This window comes from Ischnura elegans, chromosome 5 (assembly GCF_921293095.1).
Source record: "Ischnura elegans chromosome 5, ioIscEleg1.1, whole genome shotgun sequence".
Taxonomy (NCBI): domain Eukaryota; kingdom Metazoa; phylum Arthropoda; class Insecta; order Odonata; family Coenagrionidae; genus Ischnura; species Ischnura elegans.
Window position 1 is genome coordinate 71,804,737 of NC_060250.1, and position 15,254 is coordinate 71,819,990.

General features: G+C 35.6%; 1 protein-coding gene across 3 annotated transcripts in view; it reads left to right on the top strand.

Moving 5' to 3' along the window:
* LOC124159043 (nitric oxide synthase-like protein) overlaps positions 1–15,254 on the top strand; it is a 271,887-nt gene that overhangs the window by 121,822 nt on the left and 134,811 nt on the right. The gene's annotated exons all lie outside the window — the stretch shown is intronic.

Sequence of the window (15,254 nt, forward strand, 5' to 3'; positions counted from 1 at the left end):
TTTAACTTACAATTCAAAAAGCTTTAAAATGCGTAAAAAATTTGCAATGGCCTCGTGCAGCAATTTTTCATTTCCGGGCTACCTTTTAGAGCTTGGAGGACAGTCCGGAGGACGAATTCTGTTTATGTTTGAAAGAATAATATGGTCAGAAGTTTGGTTCGAAAAATCATTAATTTGAAATGTATATGGGACCAGTGGTTGAATTTTTTGGCAGTTGACTACTTTGGTCCATAAAAATATTTCCACTCGATTTTATTGTAACTTCAGGCTTTTCTTGCAAAAGTTTATATTTTTAAGAATTCTTAAAACACTAGCAATTTGCCAATTTTTCATTTCCAGCCTACCTTTTTGAGCTTGAGAAAGTCTGCAGGTTTACAAAAAATAACATGATCAGTAGTTTGGATCGAAATGTCATAATTTGAAATGGATCTAGGACCAGTGGTGACAATCTTTTGGTTGGTATTCTTCTTACCCACGAAAATTTTCAACGCGATTGGATTGTAAGTCCGGATTTTTTGTGGAAAATTAAAAAAAATAATAATAAGAAAAATATTGGCTAGGCCAATTTTTGGCCATTTCCATTTTTCGGTATTTTAACTACTTTTCAAGCTATATGCGGCGGTAAATTAGTGGAGAAAAAAATTGGTTGATATTTCTCCTGATCCATAAAAAATAATTCAACTAGATTTGATAATACCTTCAGGCTCCGCTTTTCTGGAAAAATTTTCAAGCATTTAAGAATGCGTAAAACATTTGCAATGGGCTCGTTAAACAATTTTCTCATTTCCGGCCTTCCTTTTTGAGCTTGAAGGACAATCCGCAGAACGAATTTTGTTTTGATTTGAAAAAAATAACATGGTTAGATTGGTAAATAATATTTTTGAAATGGGTCTGACGTTAGTGGTTAAAATTTTTTGGCTGGTGGTACCTCTGATCTCAAATACAAAAAAAAATCATCTCGATTGGATTATAACTTCCGGCTCCGCTTTTTGAGTTTACTTTGTGGAATCGTGACATGATAGATTAACGAGTAAAGTTTGTTACATTCTACACAATATTTAACAAAAGACTCAACTGGGTTCGTCCTTTTCATGTCAATATGAAGAGGTTTCATTTCATTCATTCATTAATGGTATGGAAGTTTTTTAAAAAATAACACGAAGATGGCAATATTCCACAAGTTTATTGTCCGTACAACGCGTTTCGACCGTTAGGTCATTATCAAGTACAATTGTACTATTGTACAATTGTACTATTGTACTTGATAATGACCTAACGGTCAAAACGCGTTGTACGGACAATAAACTTGTGGAATATTGCCATCTTCGTGTTATTTTTTAAAAAACTTAGAATGTCATTCCACTACATAACGCCTTCTTCTGTTACTTTTAATGGTATGGAACTTCACTATTCCAAAAAATGCATCTTTTTCACTATACTATATAATTCATTACTAATGAATAAGATAAAATAATAATATTATTAAATATTCATTCATTGTAATTCATTCTTTTTTATAATTACCTGAAAAGGCCTGGTTTAGCCCTTTAATAAATACTGTGTGGAATACAACGAAGTCTACTTTTTATTCTATCTCCGCTTTTTTTTTCTCAAAGTTTTAAATTTTTATGCACACTTAAAACATTTTCTATGTTCTCATTGACCATTTTTTTAATCACAGATTGTGATAAATTTTACAAATAAAGAGAAACAAAATTTACCGTTTTTTCGATATTTCGCCTATAATCTTTAAGCGGCGAAAACTTGACGGCATTAACTTTTTCGAAGATGTATTGATGATTAGTGAGTCACCACTTTTCATTCATTGTCCATATGACGTCAATCGACCTTTGAGGTTTGTAGAGAGAGATGTAGTGAGTATAGTTTTTACGATAATTTATTTAACACTTGTGGAGATGTTATGTCACGAATCTTAGCTCTGAATTCCACAATTTTTTTACGGTTCCTTGATGAAAGGAGGTATAGAACTAATATGTTATCCCCATGTTAATGCAAGTGCGTTGCTAGATGATAAAAAATTTCCCCTTCCACGTCCCTGTTTAAAAGACTAGTTCTTTTGTTTTTTATTTACGATTATCTGTGTAGTTTTCTTTTGGACCTGGTAAACATCACTCATTCACTGCTCTTCGATTCTTTCTTCACTGCAACTCTCGTGATAAAAAATTGTCTCAAACAGTGTCATTCACTCTTAGCTCACATTTATTTTCTCCTCTCTATTTTTTGCCCGTCATTTTTATGGAAGCATTCATTCAATTTTGCGACGGTTTTTAAGTATTTTTGCCCTCTTTATCGAGGACTAATCAACCTTTACTTACTTACGACGGGGTTCCCCAGCCAAGGGAGTCCAGAATGTTTTCTGGGTGGGAGGGGCGCACAGTCTGACATGCAAACAGTTCTCTCATTTTTGAGATTTAAAAAAACATGCAACAATTACTGTACGAATATTCTCTTTATTTAAATATCTCATTAATTATTGATACGGAATTAATAGAAAGAGGCTGCGTAATACAAAAAACTAAACGGGCGTAATTATAAACACATTAAAAATCGTGTGCACTTTTTTAAGCATACCATGAATGAATGAAATTAAACCTTATAAAATTTTGCTAGGGAGGGTAGGAGGCACGTCCTCCCTGCTTCCCCATAAACCCGCCTATGTCCCCAGCCATTAGGATTTCCTTCTACTTCTCGCGAAACTTAATTGTTTTTCCTCCCATTATTCATACTCTGTTTCCTCTCTGACGGGCACGCCCTTTTGTTTGTCAAGGTATCATTTTTGTAATATTTGCAAGATCCCACTTCAACCCACGTTTTCGGCTGAGATGTTTTCAGCTTCTGATTACACGGTTACGAGAAATTTTAAGTCTTTTCCTGTCACTGCCGTTGTGCCCAAGGAAAGTCGCCAGTTTCATTTTACTTATGTTTACATTTACTAAACACGATAATCATGATGACGATGAATGAAAACAACAATTGCGCTGCTGGCGAATATACGAGCAGGGCAGGTATTAAGGTTGCTTTGCGAACAATTATGAGCTAAATTTTCTCTAGTATTTGTTCATCATTTTAAGATTGAGGTTTCAGATAACTTCGCGAACAACCTAACGAAATGTGCGCCTCAGGAACAATTAATGGGCAGTATTATGAAATATCATACTATACTTGAGAATGACACAAATGGTATCCTTCAAATACTTTAATCAGATATTGCTCATAGATAAATTTTCTTGAAAACCAAAACTATTACTTCAAAAGGCCATGAGGAATTGGCTTAATATTTAAAAAAATTCATTTTATTAATGGTGGGCATGGTGATTCTTCGATTACTCTCTGGCCTCATAATTGTTGTTTTAAAATAACGAATATGTTTCTTTACGCTAGATTCAATGCCGTCATTTTGGTGTTTAGTTTTCTTTCCCTGACTTTTTTATTTAATATTAAATCCGAATCTTGGAGTTCAGGTCTAATAATTGAAATGCAATTTTTTTTGCAGACGTATCGGTTTATTTTTAAACCTTCAACGCGGCTTTTTGCAATATTTATTGATGGTAACAGTTAGCATCAATAAACATTGCAAAATTCCCTGTTGAATATTTAAAAATAAAACGAAACGTCATAAAAAAATGCATTTCAATTTTAAGGCCTACTCTTCCAAGATTCAAATTTAATAACACCGTTTTCTATACGTGCAAGCGTGGAGCTTTCGTTAAATATGTATTTACGTATAATTAAAATGTTTTTTTTAGAGATTTTGCGCTGCAAACAAGAAGAGATGAATGTCTCTAGGAGTGGCAAATAAATTTTGGCTTGGGAAAATGTTGGAAACGTAAAATTTTTACGAAATCACTCGACACTTACGATATTTTTTTCAGATGTGTTGAAACAAAGCGATTACCGGCTAGAAGATCACTGAAGAAGGATGTGTCTCTTGAGGAATCGGAAATGTGAAAGTTCGCGATAAAATAAACGGCGTCCAATTCCCAAGGCGGAAAATATTCAGTTCGATAGAGGAGAAAATACAAACTGGTGAATGAGCGAAACAGTGGACAGCAGTGTGGGTAGAGGTTTCAGAAAATAATGAGTAAAAGGAAGGTCGGTGAACTCGATTGTTGTGATTACGTTAGCATTGAGGAGAACAAAAGAATGATTGATATTCAACTCAGCGTTAAATTATACAAGTTATTTTCACCAAGGGTGAAAAAATGTATTTAAAAATAAATTCCATTTTTTATGATTTCATTAATCTACCGACGTAAAATTTCATAAGCGGAGAATCACGGACATGTGTAATAATATGTACATGACTGTGTAATAATAAATTTTTGCTCACTTAGTTTTCTTTCGGAGCGTATGAAGTCAGAGCATCTTGGTCTTCGATAGCAGGAGGCGAGATGGAGGAAGGGATTTTTTATTTTTTAAATGTGTCCTGAAAAATAGGATCATGTGTTGCAGGGACTATCTTTCTGGATGAATTGATCTCAATTTCTAGCCGCTTATTCAATTCACTAATTTGCTGACTGAATTATCAGACATTTGATAAAGTATTTTTGATATAGCGTTCAAGCCTACATCCGTGCAAGATCTTTATTTTCCTCTATTCCGTCATTAGAGAGATTGGAACGAAAATGGCATTTTGACTCTTTTGCGTTCCTACATTTACGTCTTGAATAGTTTGCTTGACCTTTGAAAATTGTTAGAAAGTATAGTTATATACGATTTTTGTACGCACATTTTGCTTCTAAATCGTTCCTCAAAGAGATGTAGATAGCATGAACATTTATCAAATAGATAATATGAACATTTATATAATTCAAGCAAGTTGTGTGTCCCCTGTACTTCGCTTCCATCGCATAAAAGCTTTATATTCTAATGTACGCTTTCTCATATGTTGTTTCACCCCTCTTCTACTGGTATATTTGAAAAAGCCCGCAGCAAAAGAAACTCATATGTATGGAACAGGTTGGTGCATATTTGACAATTGTTGCCTTGATATATTCGGCAAATGTTTATACAGGCACCATCATATACTCACAAGCCTATTTCCTAATTTAAACAAGGGATTTTAGAAATAACAGACAGAATAGCCCATCAGTTATGTATTTCATGGATTTATTTTTAATGAACATCAGAAACGAATTAGTTAATGATAAATCTTAGTAAATTTCCTCATAATTTCTATAGGGGGCCAGATTCTAAGTTATGCAAAGAGCTTCACTCGTCTGTTACATCGAAACCTGTCAATACCATTAATTTTGCGGAAAATGGTTTTATGTCATCAATATTTCACAAAGTTAATGCGCCAACCAATACTTTTCACTACTGCCGATGATAGTCAATAGCCTATTGTATCATTGCGATATTAGCTGCCGTAACTATTATATATTTACGAAAGCACTATCAGCGGTCCTCAAATCAAGGTAAGGACTGCTTTTGACGTATCATCAGCATAAAAGTTTGTAATGAGAGCTAATGTAGCTTATCAGAGGCGGTCACTTCTCAAATTTGTAGAAGTCAGGGGATTGTGGCATTTATGATATGCACCTCAAATACTTATATGTACATGCTGATGATTTAAAGACAATCGAAACGCGTGTAGAAGAGTTGCGAAATAAAATGAAGTGGACATAAGGATATTCTTGTGTATCATTTGATATGTTATTTCACGATATCTCTCCAGAAAAAAGTTGACTTTATTGGCATAGAAATGTAATAAGCAAGTGAACCTTTTTTCATTGCTATCCGTATAAAATCAAATGAACTTAACTATTACAAAACAAGCTATCTTTCTCATAAGTATGGTTTCTACTAATGGTTATATTCATGGTGCCATCAACATAAAATTTATGCGGTTCATTGCTTAAACTTATTTTCCCCATGCACCCATTTCCGTTTTTTATCAAATAGTTGTAATCATTAAGCTAAAGATTTTCTAAAATGTTGTTCATTATAATTCTATAAATATAGACAGCTTGACTAAGACGTATTTGTTTTTCCCATGCTAATGCAATTGCTTTGCCGGATGATAAATAAATTTCTTTTTTCACGCCTTTTTTAAGACTTTTGCTTTTGTTTTATTTATTTATGATGGCCTTTTTAGTTTTATTTTGGGTCAGGTAAACATCACAGTTGTGGTATGAAATTAAGCAGACAGTGTGATATCTTTGTGTATCATTTGATATGCTATTTCACGATATCTCTCCAGAAAAAGTTGACTTCATGTACATAAAAATGTAATAGGCAAGTGAAACGTGATAATTTCCTTTTTTATTGCTATCCGTATATAATCGATTGAACTTTGATATTGCAAAACAACCTACCTTTTTCACTAAACTTAAATATGGTTTCTTCTAATGGTTAAATTCATGGTGCTATGCACATAAAACATATGCTGTCCATTGCTTAGACTTTCCTAAGACGAATTGAAGCGTTCACATTGGAAAGGTAGAAAGTCACGACTGCGAATTTTACAGGAGACAAAAGAAAGAGGTTTGCCAACATGATGCAGCTTATACTAGTATACAAACTTCGTCAATCGTAGCAACTGATATATTGTACCAATTGACTTTCTACCTTGTGCATGCCATTGACATGAGCATACATACTACATTCCCCATGAATAAACGAAATTTCGAGTTTTTCTGACCTACCACTTTTCCCATGACAGCGCTTATTAAGTAGAGTTAACAAATAGGACGAACGTATTGTGAGGTAGAATTGAGTACAGAGCTGCGATAGTTCCCCTTGAAATTGAAATGCCGGATGCTGTTTCCGTTTTGCCGGCTTTACGATCCTCCCGCCTGCCTATACCATCCCGCGAGATTGCTCTTGTGGACTAATCCGTTATTGTTCTTGCTTTGGGAAGTGTCCGGCCGAATCAAAATCAAGCTTTATTTCCCACCTTCCCGAAACTTATTTTTATCCCCATTCAATGGCGGCTCACCGTTGTCAAAACAAAGTTTGGTCTTTACGGGAAGAAGATGTTACATTCGGTCTCCAGTGAACTCAAAGATTTCTCTCTCCTTCCCTAGTAATTGAATCACACTGTTGCGTCCGGGTGTCGGAATGGGGATTTTCAGTTACTGCAGGAGAGAAATAAGGGCATCAAGATCGACTCCACCCTTCATTATTGTGACTTGAACCTTATTTTCAGCTGAGTAAACCTTTTTTTGATGCTTTATCCAAAACAAAATGGATACTATTCGCTTAAAGGATGGAAAAAAATGATTAATTTCTGTTAGGATCCAACGGTTTCCATCAAAAACATTTTTTTAAAACCTTACTTTGAGCATAATTAAGAACGTAAAGGAGCGAGATTATTAATATTTCTTTTGCAATATTGAATTATTATACGTCAATTAAAATGCCATTAACTGTAGTTTACTACATTTCTTAGCTTCATTATGTTATGATGTTAAGTATAAATTGAGTGTTATAGTGGAACATGCGCCCAACTCTTTTCGTCGTATGCAAAGCAATTTACTTAGAGACTATGTCAGGTTCATAGATAATTTATTGTATTAATTTTATTTAACAAAGAAGCGTTTGTTCAATTCTGCATTGTTATCTTCTATTGTAAGACTAAACAAATGAGTTATGTGTATTAGTCATCTATTGATTTCTTTAATGTTTCTGGTTTTTATCCAAAGAAACAACTTGTATTTTTTCTATGTAGATAATTTTCTCTTCACACGTCAGATATGTCCGCACAATAATTCCTAATTTACAGCCACGTAACTTTCATCTCGGTTGTCACAAAAATCTGGGGAAGGGCTCTATTTCTCAGCAACATTTTACTTTGTATCTCAACTAGCAAAATATTTTAATTAAAATTTTCTCGTGAAATATATTGTTAAAGTTGGTTGATCCCTATGAATAATTTACTGTTTTTCGGTAACAGCTCTCACCGTAATACACCAGAATTCAGTGGTACTACCAAAGATAATGTCGCTGTACTACGTGATGGAGACTTTTACCATCTATTTTCGCAATGTTGAGCATCCCGTCATAGTATGGAATGTAGAATTTCAGTCGGGTTATCAATAACAATCCCCTCTGCTTGTGAAGAGTGTCCCCGTTAAAGTAAATAAAAGGATAATAGTTTATTCTCTTCGCTCAAATCAATTGGCTCCACCAAGCACTTTGTATTCAACTAAAAAATAAATTTTTCCTTTTTATTGTTGAGCGTCGCAGAATACCCTATTGTTTTCTAGTTTTAGTGAACTACATTGTATTGGAACGTATGCATAACTCAAGATTCAACTCGTTTTATGGAAATTCTGAGGGCTTCCTTTGTGTAGATTCTGTGTTAATTATTTCAATTATGATTTCTGAACACAATTTATTTGTGCCGGAAATGCCATAGCAGAACTGTTTAAAATTTGGACCTATGGAGATGTCAGCATTACTGGTAGTAACAACAATGTAAGTTTTCAAACATCATGAGGAAAAGTTGTGTAATTTATGGGGTCTTAATGCATTTTCATTGTTTTCTTTATATTTGACATCTTCTTAAGCAAATCCCTCGTGATCACTTTTCTTTATACTCTCACTAATCACTACTCGTACTCGTATACTGCGCATGTAATGAAGTCGTAAACGGACCAGTGTAACTATACCAGTCCTTCCCCAAAGAATTTCTTCTGGCTAAATCCATAGTTTGCTGCTTAAAATCGTTTATTTTTTGTCCATAGACTAATCCCGAGGATGATGTGGATCATTTTTAGTACGAAAACTACCATTTGGAAACCTTTTTTTCAATTCGAAAAAATTGCCATGATCCCACTTAAGTTATCACTAGGTAAAGATTGAACCCTTCGAAAATTCAGGGCTTGGAGAAAATATGCTTAGAAACTTATTTCAAGTATACCGGGACTAGCCACGGTGATAACTTTACGAAGTCGACCGCAATGCACAAACTAGGCGAAAATTCCATTGAGAAAAAATTATTCGCCTTAACCGGGATTCGAATCCGGATTTTTGGCACAGCGTATTTTTCGCACTTAAAAAAACTTCATTTAACAAGGCATTTTCTAACAAATTTAAAGTGATAGCAACGAAGATAGATATTTTTCAGGAAACAGTTACCAAATAAATAATGCGGGGGACATGAGATTACTTCGCAGAGCCTGGATTAGCATACAATCGAGAATACCCCACTATTTCCCACATGTAAATATGTCCGATCGAATTCTTCGCACTGGTGAATTGAGTGTAAGGGATTGATTTAAAGAGAGAAATGGACGGGATCCGAGCGAATTGAAATCCTTGTGTGGTGAGATAGAGCCTTGCGGGACCTCTCATGAGCGCGCAGAAATCCTTGTGTGGTGAGTTAGAGCCTTGTGGGACCTCTTGCGAGCGCGCAGTCAAGATGGCTTTGGGGAGTGATGTAGTGTTTTGAAGATGGACGATTGGATCTATATAGAATATGCCTGCCCTTCAGACGGAACTAGAGATGGGGAGCCGCGGAAAGAGATGTTCTAGGGGCATATTTGAACGGTAGTGTAGGGAAACAATCGGTCCTCTTTCCCCTCTTCGTCTTCCAGCTTCGAGTTTTATGTCCAATGGCCAAAAATAGAAGAAACGATTCCTCTTCTCCCGTCGGGCCGAGAATATTTTTATCCCTCGGGATTCGAGATTCTAGTGCCGGAAGAAAGCTGGTTTCAAAAGTGGTAATGAAATCTTTTTTGGAGTCCAGTCAAGCCATTTCCCAAGGAAACGAGCGCTGTCACAATCATTTTTCCCGAAAATATTGGCATTCGTCTTCTCGAAGAGGGAATGAAGTTCTTCCGTTTCTCTCAACTTAAGGCTCGTTTCACATTTATTGATCACCTAACCTATTTTAGAATTCCCTATGATTGAGGTCTTAATTTGTGTCAAAAGTGTGGCGTTAAGGTGTAGACATACTGTTCCAAACTAAAATTATCGAATGTTGGGGAACTGAGGCGTATTAAGTATACGTGGGAAAAAATAGGTAAAATATAAAACATATTTGATTCAAAACTTTTCACGTCTTGATGTACAACGTACAGCTTGATGCAGTATATACCAGTACAGTGGTAATATATATTCACAGGAAATTAAGCTTTAGTAAAATTTTCTGTTAAGGATATGAAAAATAATTACTGCGTAGCTGTTACTCATGAAAGAAAGGACTCACTCATTGCCCGTAAAGAGAGGAATTGAATTAGATATTGGATATCTATCAAGGAGTGTGCTGTATTTTGAAGGGTTGATTTAGTGGTAAATACGAAGGGAAAGATATTTTAATTCGCAGTTTGTGGTAGCAAAATTATTATACCAGGATAATGCTATCGTTGAAGTCAATATTAACCAATTACTTTCTCATCGGCGTTTCATAATATGAGTTTTGATTGGGAAAGAAATTTCACTTCGTGCATTCAATCAACTACAGCCGGAAACTTAAAATTGAGCCACAGGTAATTGAAATGTATGAAAACTTTGTGCTTGGCATATTCCTGGTAGCCCTCCGGCTAGATTAGTAAATAAATCTAGCTTATCTAACCGGATCCTTACGGCCTGATTTCTTTCTTCCACGTTCTTAAGCTATACGCATGTATGATTAGGTATGTTCTCCGTCAACCATTCATGCCAAGTATTTTTTGTTGCTGCGAACACTTCTTAATGAAAAATGCAGCTATATTTTCTTATTGCTATAATTATTTTTAACTGGTGTTGAAATTTTACTTTATTTTTTGGGTGCTATTTCCGAATGTTTAAAGAGGACGGTGATTAAGCTTAGCCTTGGAAAACGAAGTGTTTACGACCTATGTTTGTTGAGCTACGACCGAGACGTATGCCATGTGATGTTGACGTTCATAACATGCGTTGTTGCCAATACCTTCCTGTAAAAAAAAAAGTTGATTTTAAGGCCTTCCGTTTTCCACTTTCGTGGTGATAATTCGTGGTGGTCGTTTCTGTGGCAGGAAATGAAAATTTAGTAAACTTTTTGTTAGGGATATGAATAATAATCACTACGCTGCGCTTACTCATGAAAGAAAAGACTCACTCATTGCCCGTTACGAGGGAAATGGGATAAGATATTGGATAGCTAGGAAGGAGTTTGCTGTGTTTTGAAGAGTTGGTTTAGTGGGAAAGAGGACTTGAAAGCGGAGATGGGGTATAGGGATCAGAAGGGTGAACTTTAAGAGGCAGCCGTGTGTAAAGAAAAAGGTGTTTATATATACCGGACCGTGTTTCATAACCTCGGAAGTTTGACCGCGCGTTCTCATCGATCGCCCAAGAGTAAATATAGTAACCTTTAAGCCCTGTTAACGATGAGCAATCGAAAACGCTGTTAATCAAAACATTTTTGAGTTTTCATGGAGGAAGTGGTGGTTGTGAAATATGGATCTTTACATCCTCCTACGGAGTAAAATTTTAAAGAGTATGTAATAATAACGTCATCATCTCGTGCCACGTATAAACCAATGTCGTAAAGTATAAAGTTTACGTGGAATTATAAAGTTTTATACACTTCATTATGTTTAGTCGATTCCGTGAAGTCACACCCGAGACAACGAAGTAGAATAGCTGGTATAATCTTCTATATTATTTCTACTGTATAGATACCTTTTTCTCAACTTATACGCAACCAAACTCTACAAATGAGGTACCAAAATGCACAGAATTTATCAGAGAACATGCGACGGCATATCTTACTTCCTAAATATTGCTATTGTTTCCTAAAATTGGTTTTTAAATAATTAAAAAAAAAATCCGTAAATATTCCTGACGTTAACGACGCAAAAACTGATACATTTGTTCATTTGCATTTGGGCGTACAATATCTCGCATTCTTTAAATAACTTTCATCAAAATGCGGCTGATTCCACATTTAAGTCTCCTGTTGATAGGTAAGTATGAGTCATCATGTGCGTTTAACAGAGGATAGTGTAATTACTTTCAATGTTGTGTTCAAAGAGGTCATCTGACCTAAATTTGTACATGAACATTCCAATTAAATTTGTACATAAGACCCTGCCTTTTTTTCTACATTTTAAAATTTGAAACGCGCCTATCCCTCTGTGGACCTGCATTGCAAAGAGCGGGGGAAGCCCGCTGGGAGCGGGCGCAGCCACGACCACCGAGAGACAAGGCCTGAGCGCTCCATCGTGACGTCACGAGTCGTAGGCGGACGGAGGGAGTAGCGAAGACTGCCATTGAATGCGCCGATTGGAGGGGAATGCGTAAGAAAACCAAACGATATGTGAACAGACATTTCTCCGACTGCAACTTTCCTTATATAATATCATATGTAATTACATTTAAATGATGTTAACCGTAAATCCCTACCTCGGGAAACTTAATTGTTTCGAATGGACCAACGCCGTCGCCGAAAAATCTTCTTTGAAGAGAAACAGCTTGCTTCCAAATGCATTCGAAACCTCGAGAATATCATTAAAAGTCCTATATTCAGTAAAACATTTTTTACCCATCAGTGGTACATATAACATAGAAGTCATAGGATTTTTATATCCTTCACGGGGCTTCTATTTTTTCAGCATCGCTGCATTAAACGATGATGAAATAAAAAAGTTATGTTCTTACACATGCGCAAGATTAGGATAAAACTAGATTGTACTTCTGTTAAATTACATAGGGATTCTTTTGATTATACCTATCTGCAAACTATAATTTCATGGCAATTAATGCACTTAATGGGGCGAATTGTAACCTTTTAAGAAACGGTGAACTAGGATTTGCTGCTTTAAAGTACCTGGGGAAATTTTTTTGAATGGAAAAATACCATGTCCTACCTGATAACACAGAAATGTAGCATATAATGCATTCAGTTGGGAAAATAATAGTTTTTCTTATTGATCCAGTTGTTGCGAATACATTTAAACATATGGACAGAGTTAAGGCTTTAGAGTAATGGTCAAGAATGATGAGAAGGATGTGGATATACTATACTCAGCCTTGGTGGATTGGGTGATATAACGCTCGTGGCTCTGTTATGAGATACTCGGTGCTTCACGTAAGATAGAAACCCATGCTCATTTTGCTCATTAATTGGACCAACTTTAAAAGAAGAGCAGAGCCGTTTGATAGTAACCGGATGTAGGAAAACCAAACTACCAGAATTGCGAGCAAATTTATGAACTTCAGGAGATATTAACAAAACATTGCAGCAAATACAAATATGTCACCGATGTACCTTACTTACCTTCTTTTCTTGATCCTATTTACCTTTTTTTCTGGAACAAGAGGCATTTGTGATTTGATAAAGTTATTCAAAGATTAATTTGCAGTCTTTAATTTTGCATTCTTCCAGTAGAGCTACAATATCGCTATAAATATTTATATTATTTGTGGAGTTTTTAAATTCTATCCAACACAGCATAGGTAATTTTCATACATGAAAGAGGCTTGAAAAAGTGGAGTGAATTTGCCTATTGCTTTTATTTCCTTTTTTCAGTGGTATACTTTGATATTATTATGAATGTATACTATTAATGAGTAAGTAATAAGAGGTGGTGCACACTCTTCCAAATGCTTTAATATTATAGCACACGGCTTCACGACCACATCCCAAAATGCTGAATGCTTATTCATCTTCACCAGAGAATTTGCGTTTCCGAAAGAGTCTAGCTTTTTATAAGCCTTATATGCTTCCTGAGTTTTCAAACTCTCAGCTAAAGCAGCTTCCACAGTAGCACTTTCAAGACGCTGTTCCCTCATTGATGGCGCATCCCTGGTCTGCTGGTAAGGTACCCAGGGCAATAAGGGAAGATCCTTGGCATGGCACCATCCCTCAGCTTTGGGCTGTTCAATGGTACAGCCAGCAGTTTTCCTGACTTCTCATCGAAGTAGGAGCTTTAATGAAGCACATCTTCAAACAGAAAATGCCGGATACACACCTTAAAAATAGAGATAATTTTATTGGTAGACGGAGAATCAACTGTATTTCAAGTGAAGAATACCTTCGTCTGATAAGGGTGTAGTAAACAAGGCTTAAATAATTCGCTATGCACACAATGGTAGTTAGATTAACAATATTTAATCTAAAATGCCAACTTAGACATGGGCCATATTTATCTTTCTTGTACAGGTAGCCCATTTATTCATCCCGAGCGTTTCACATGTTTCCATAATTTATTAACTACTGAAGAATCATTCATTTAATACCCTGGAAGACTTTAAGCTTTCGCTCTCTACACAATCGTTCTCAGATTAACACGATTAGTTAGTACATATTACCTATGTAAGAACTACTTAATGCAAAAAAAACTTCTTTTCTAAAACAGTAATACTACCCTATGCATGCGTAAACATACAAATAATGTAAAATGCCATCGTAGGCATGGGTCATATTCATTACACAAGTAGGTATCCCATTTATTCATCCCGAGTGTTTCACATGTTTCCACAATTTACTAATAACAAAAACTATTCCTAATACCCTCAAAAAATCAAGTTCTTCTTAATAACAACGACTTAGAACACGAGGATAAGCGCCGTATTCTATTTAGCGTTGATATGCGAGAATTTCAAAGACATTTAAGTACTATGAAACAATTAAATCCATTGATTATTCAAGCGATAACACAAATAATATTAAAATGAACCTGCAAATACACTAGAGAGTCGAATTGTTTCAAGAAACCAATAACAATTCGTCTACCGGTCAATGCTTATATCAAATATCTTTTTAATTCACTTTTAATGACGATCAACATTTACATTACACAAAACATTTCCCTGAATAATCACGCCGTCCAAATAGAAAGAAAAAGATAAAAACTCACCTTGGAATATTTCGTCAGCTGGAAGTCTTTTCTTGGAATGCTAAGTATCCATTTCCTCTTCGTCTCTCCGTCCTTAGGAAATTTGAAAACGCACACTTTCGTTTCCTCCGTTATTTTCTTCTGCACAGAGGCAGACAACACTAGTACACCATTTCTTGAACACTTATATTCAATACTGCTGCCCACAAAACCATCGCAAAAGCTTTAAAACTCCAAATAACTTAGCGTTCAACAACCCAATCACCATTTTCACCGCAATGGCTTATAAATATAAACAACTGAAAGCATTGTCGGAAGGCGTGGTTGATAACCTACGGCTCGTGACGTCAGACAATTAGAAGGCATCAGCGCTCAGGCCTTGTCTCTCGGTGGTCGTGGCGCAGCACGCTCGTAGTAGAATATATTAATAGTATGGACTGCGTTGGATATTTTTGATTTTTGCTGTGATATTCGAAAGCGAGGTTA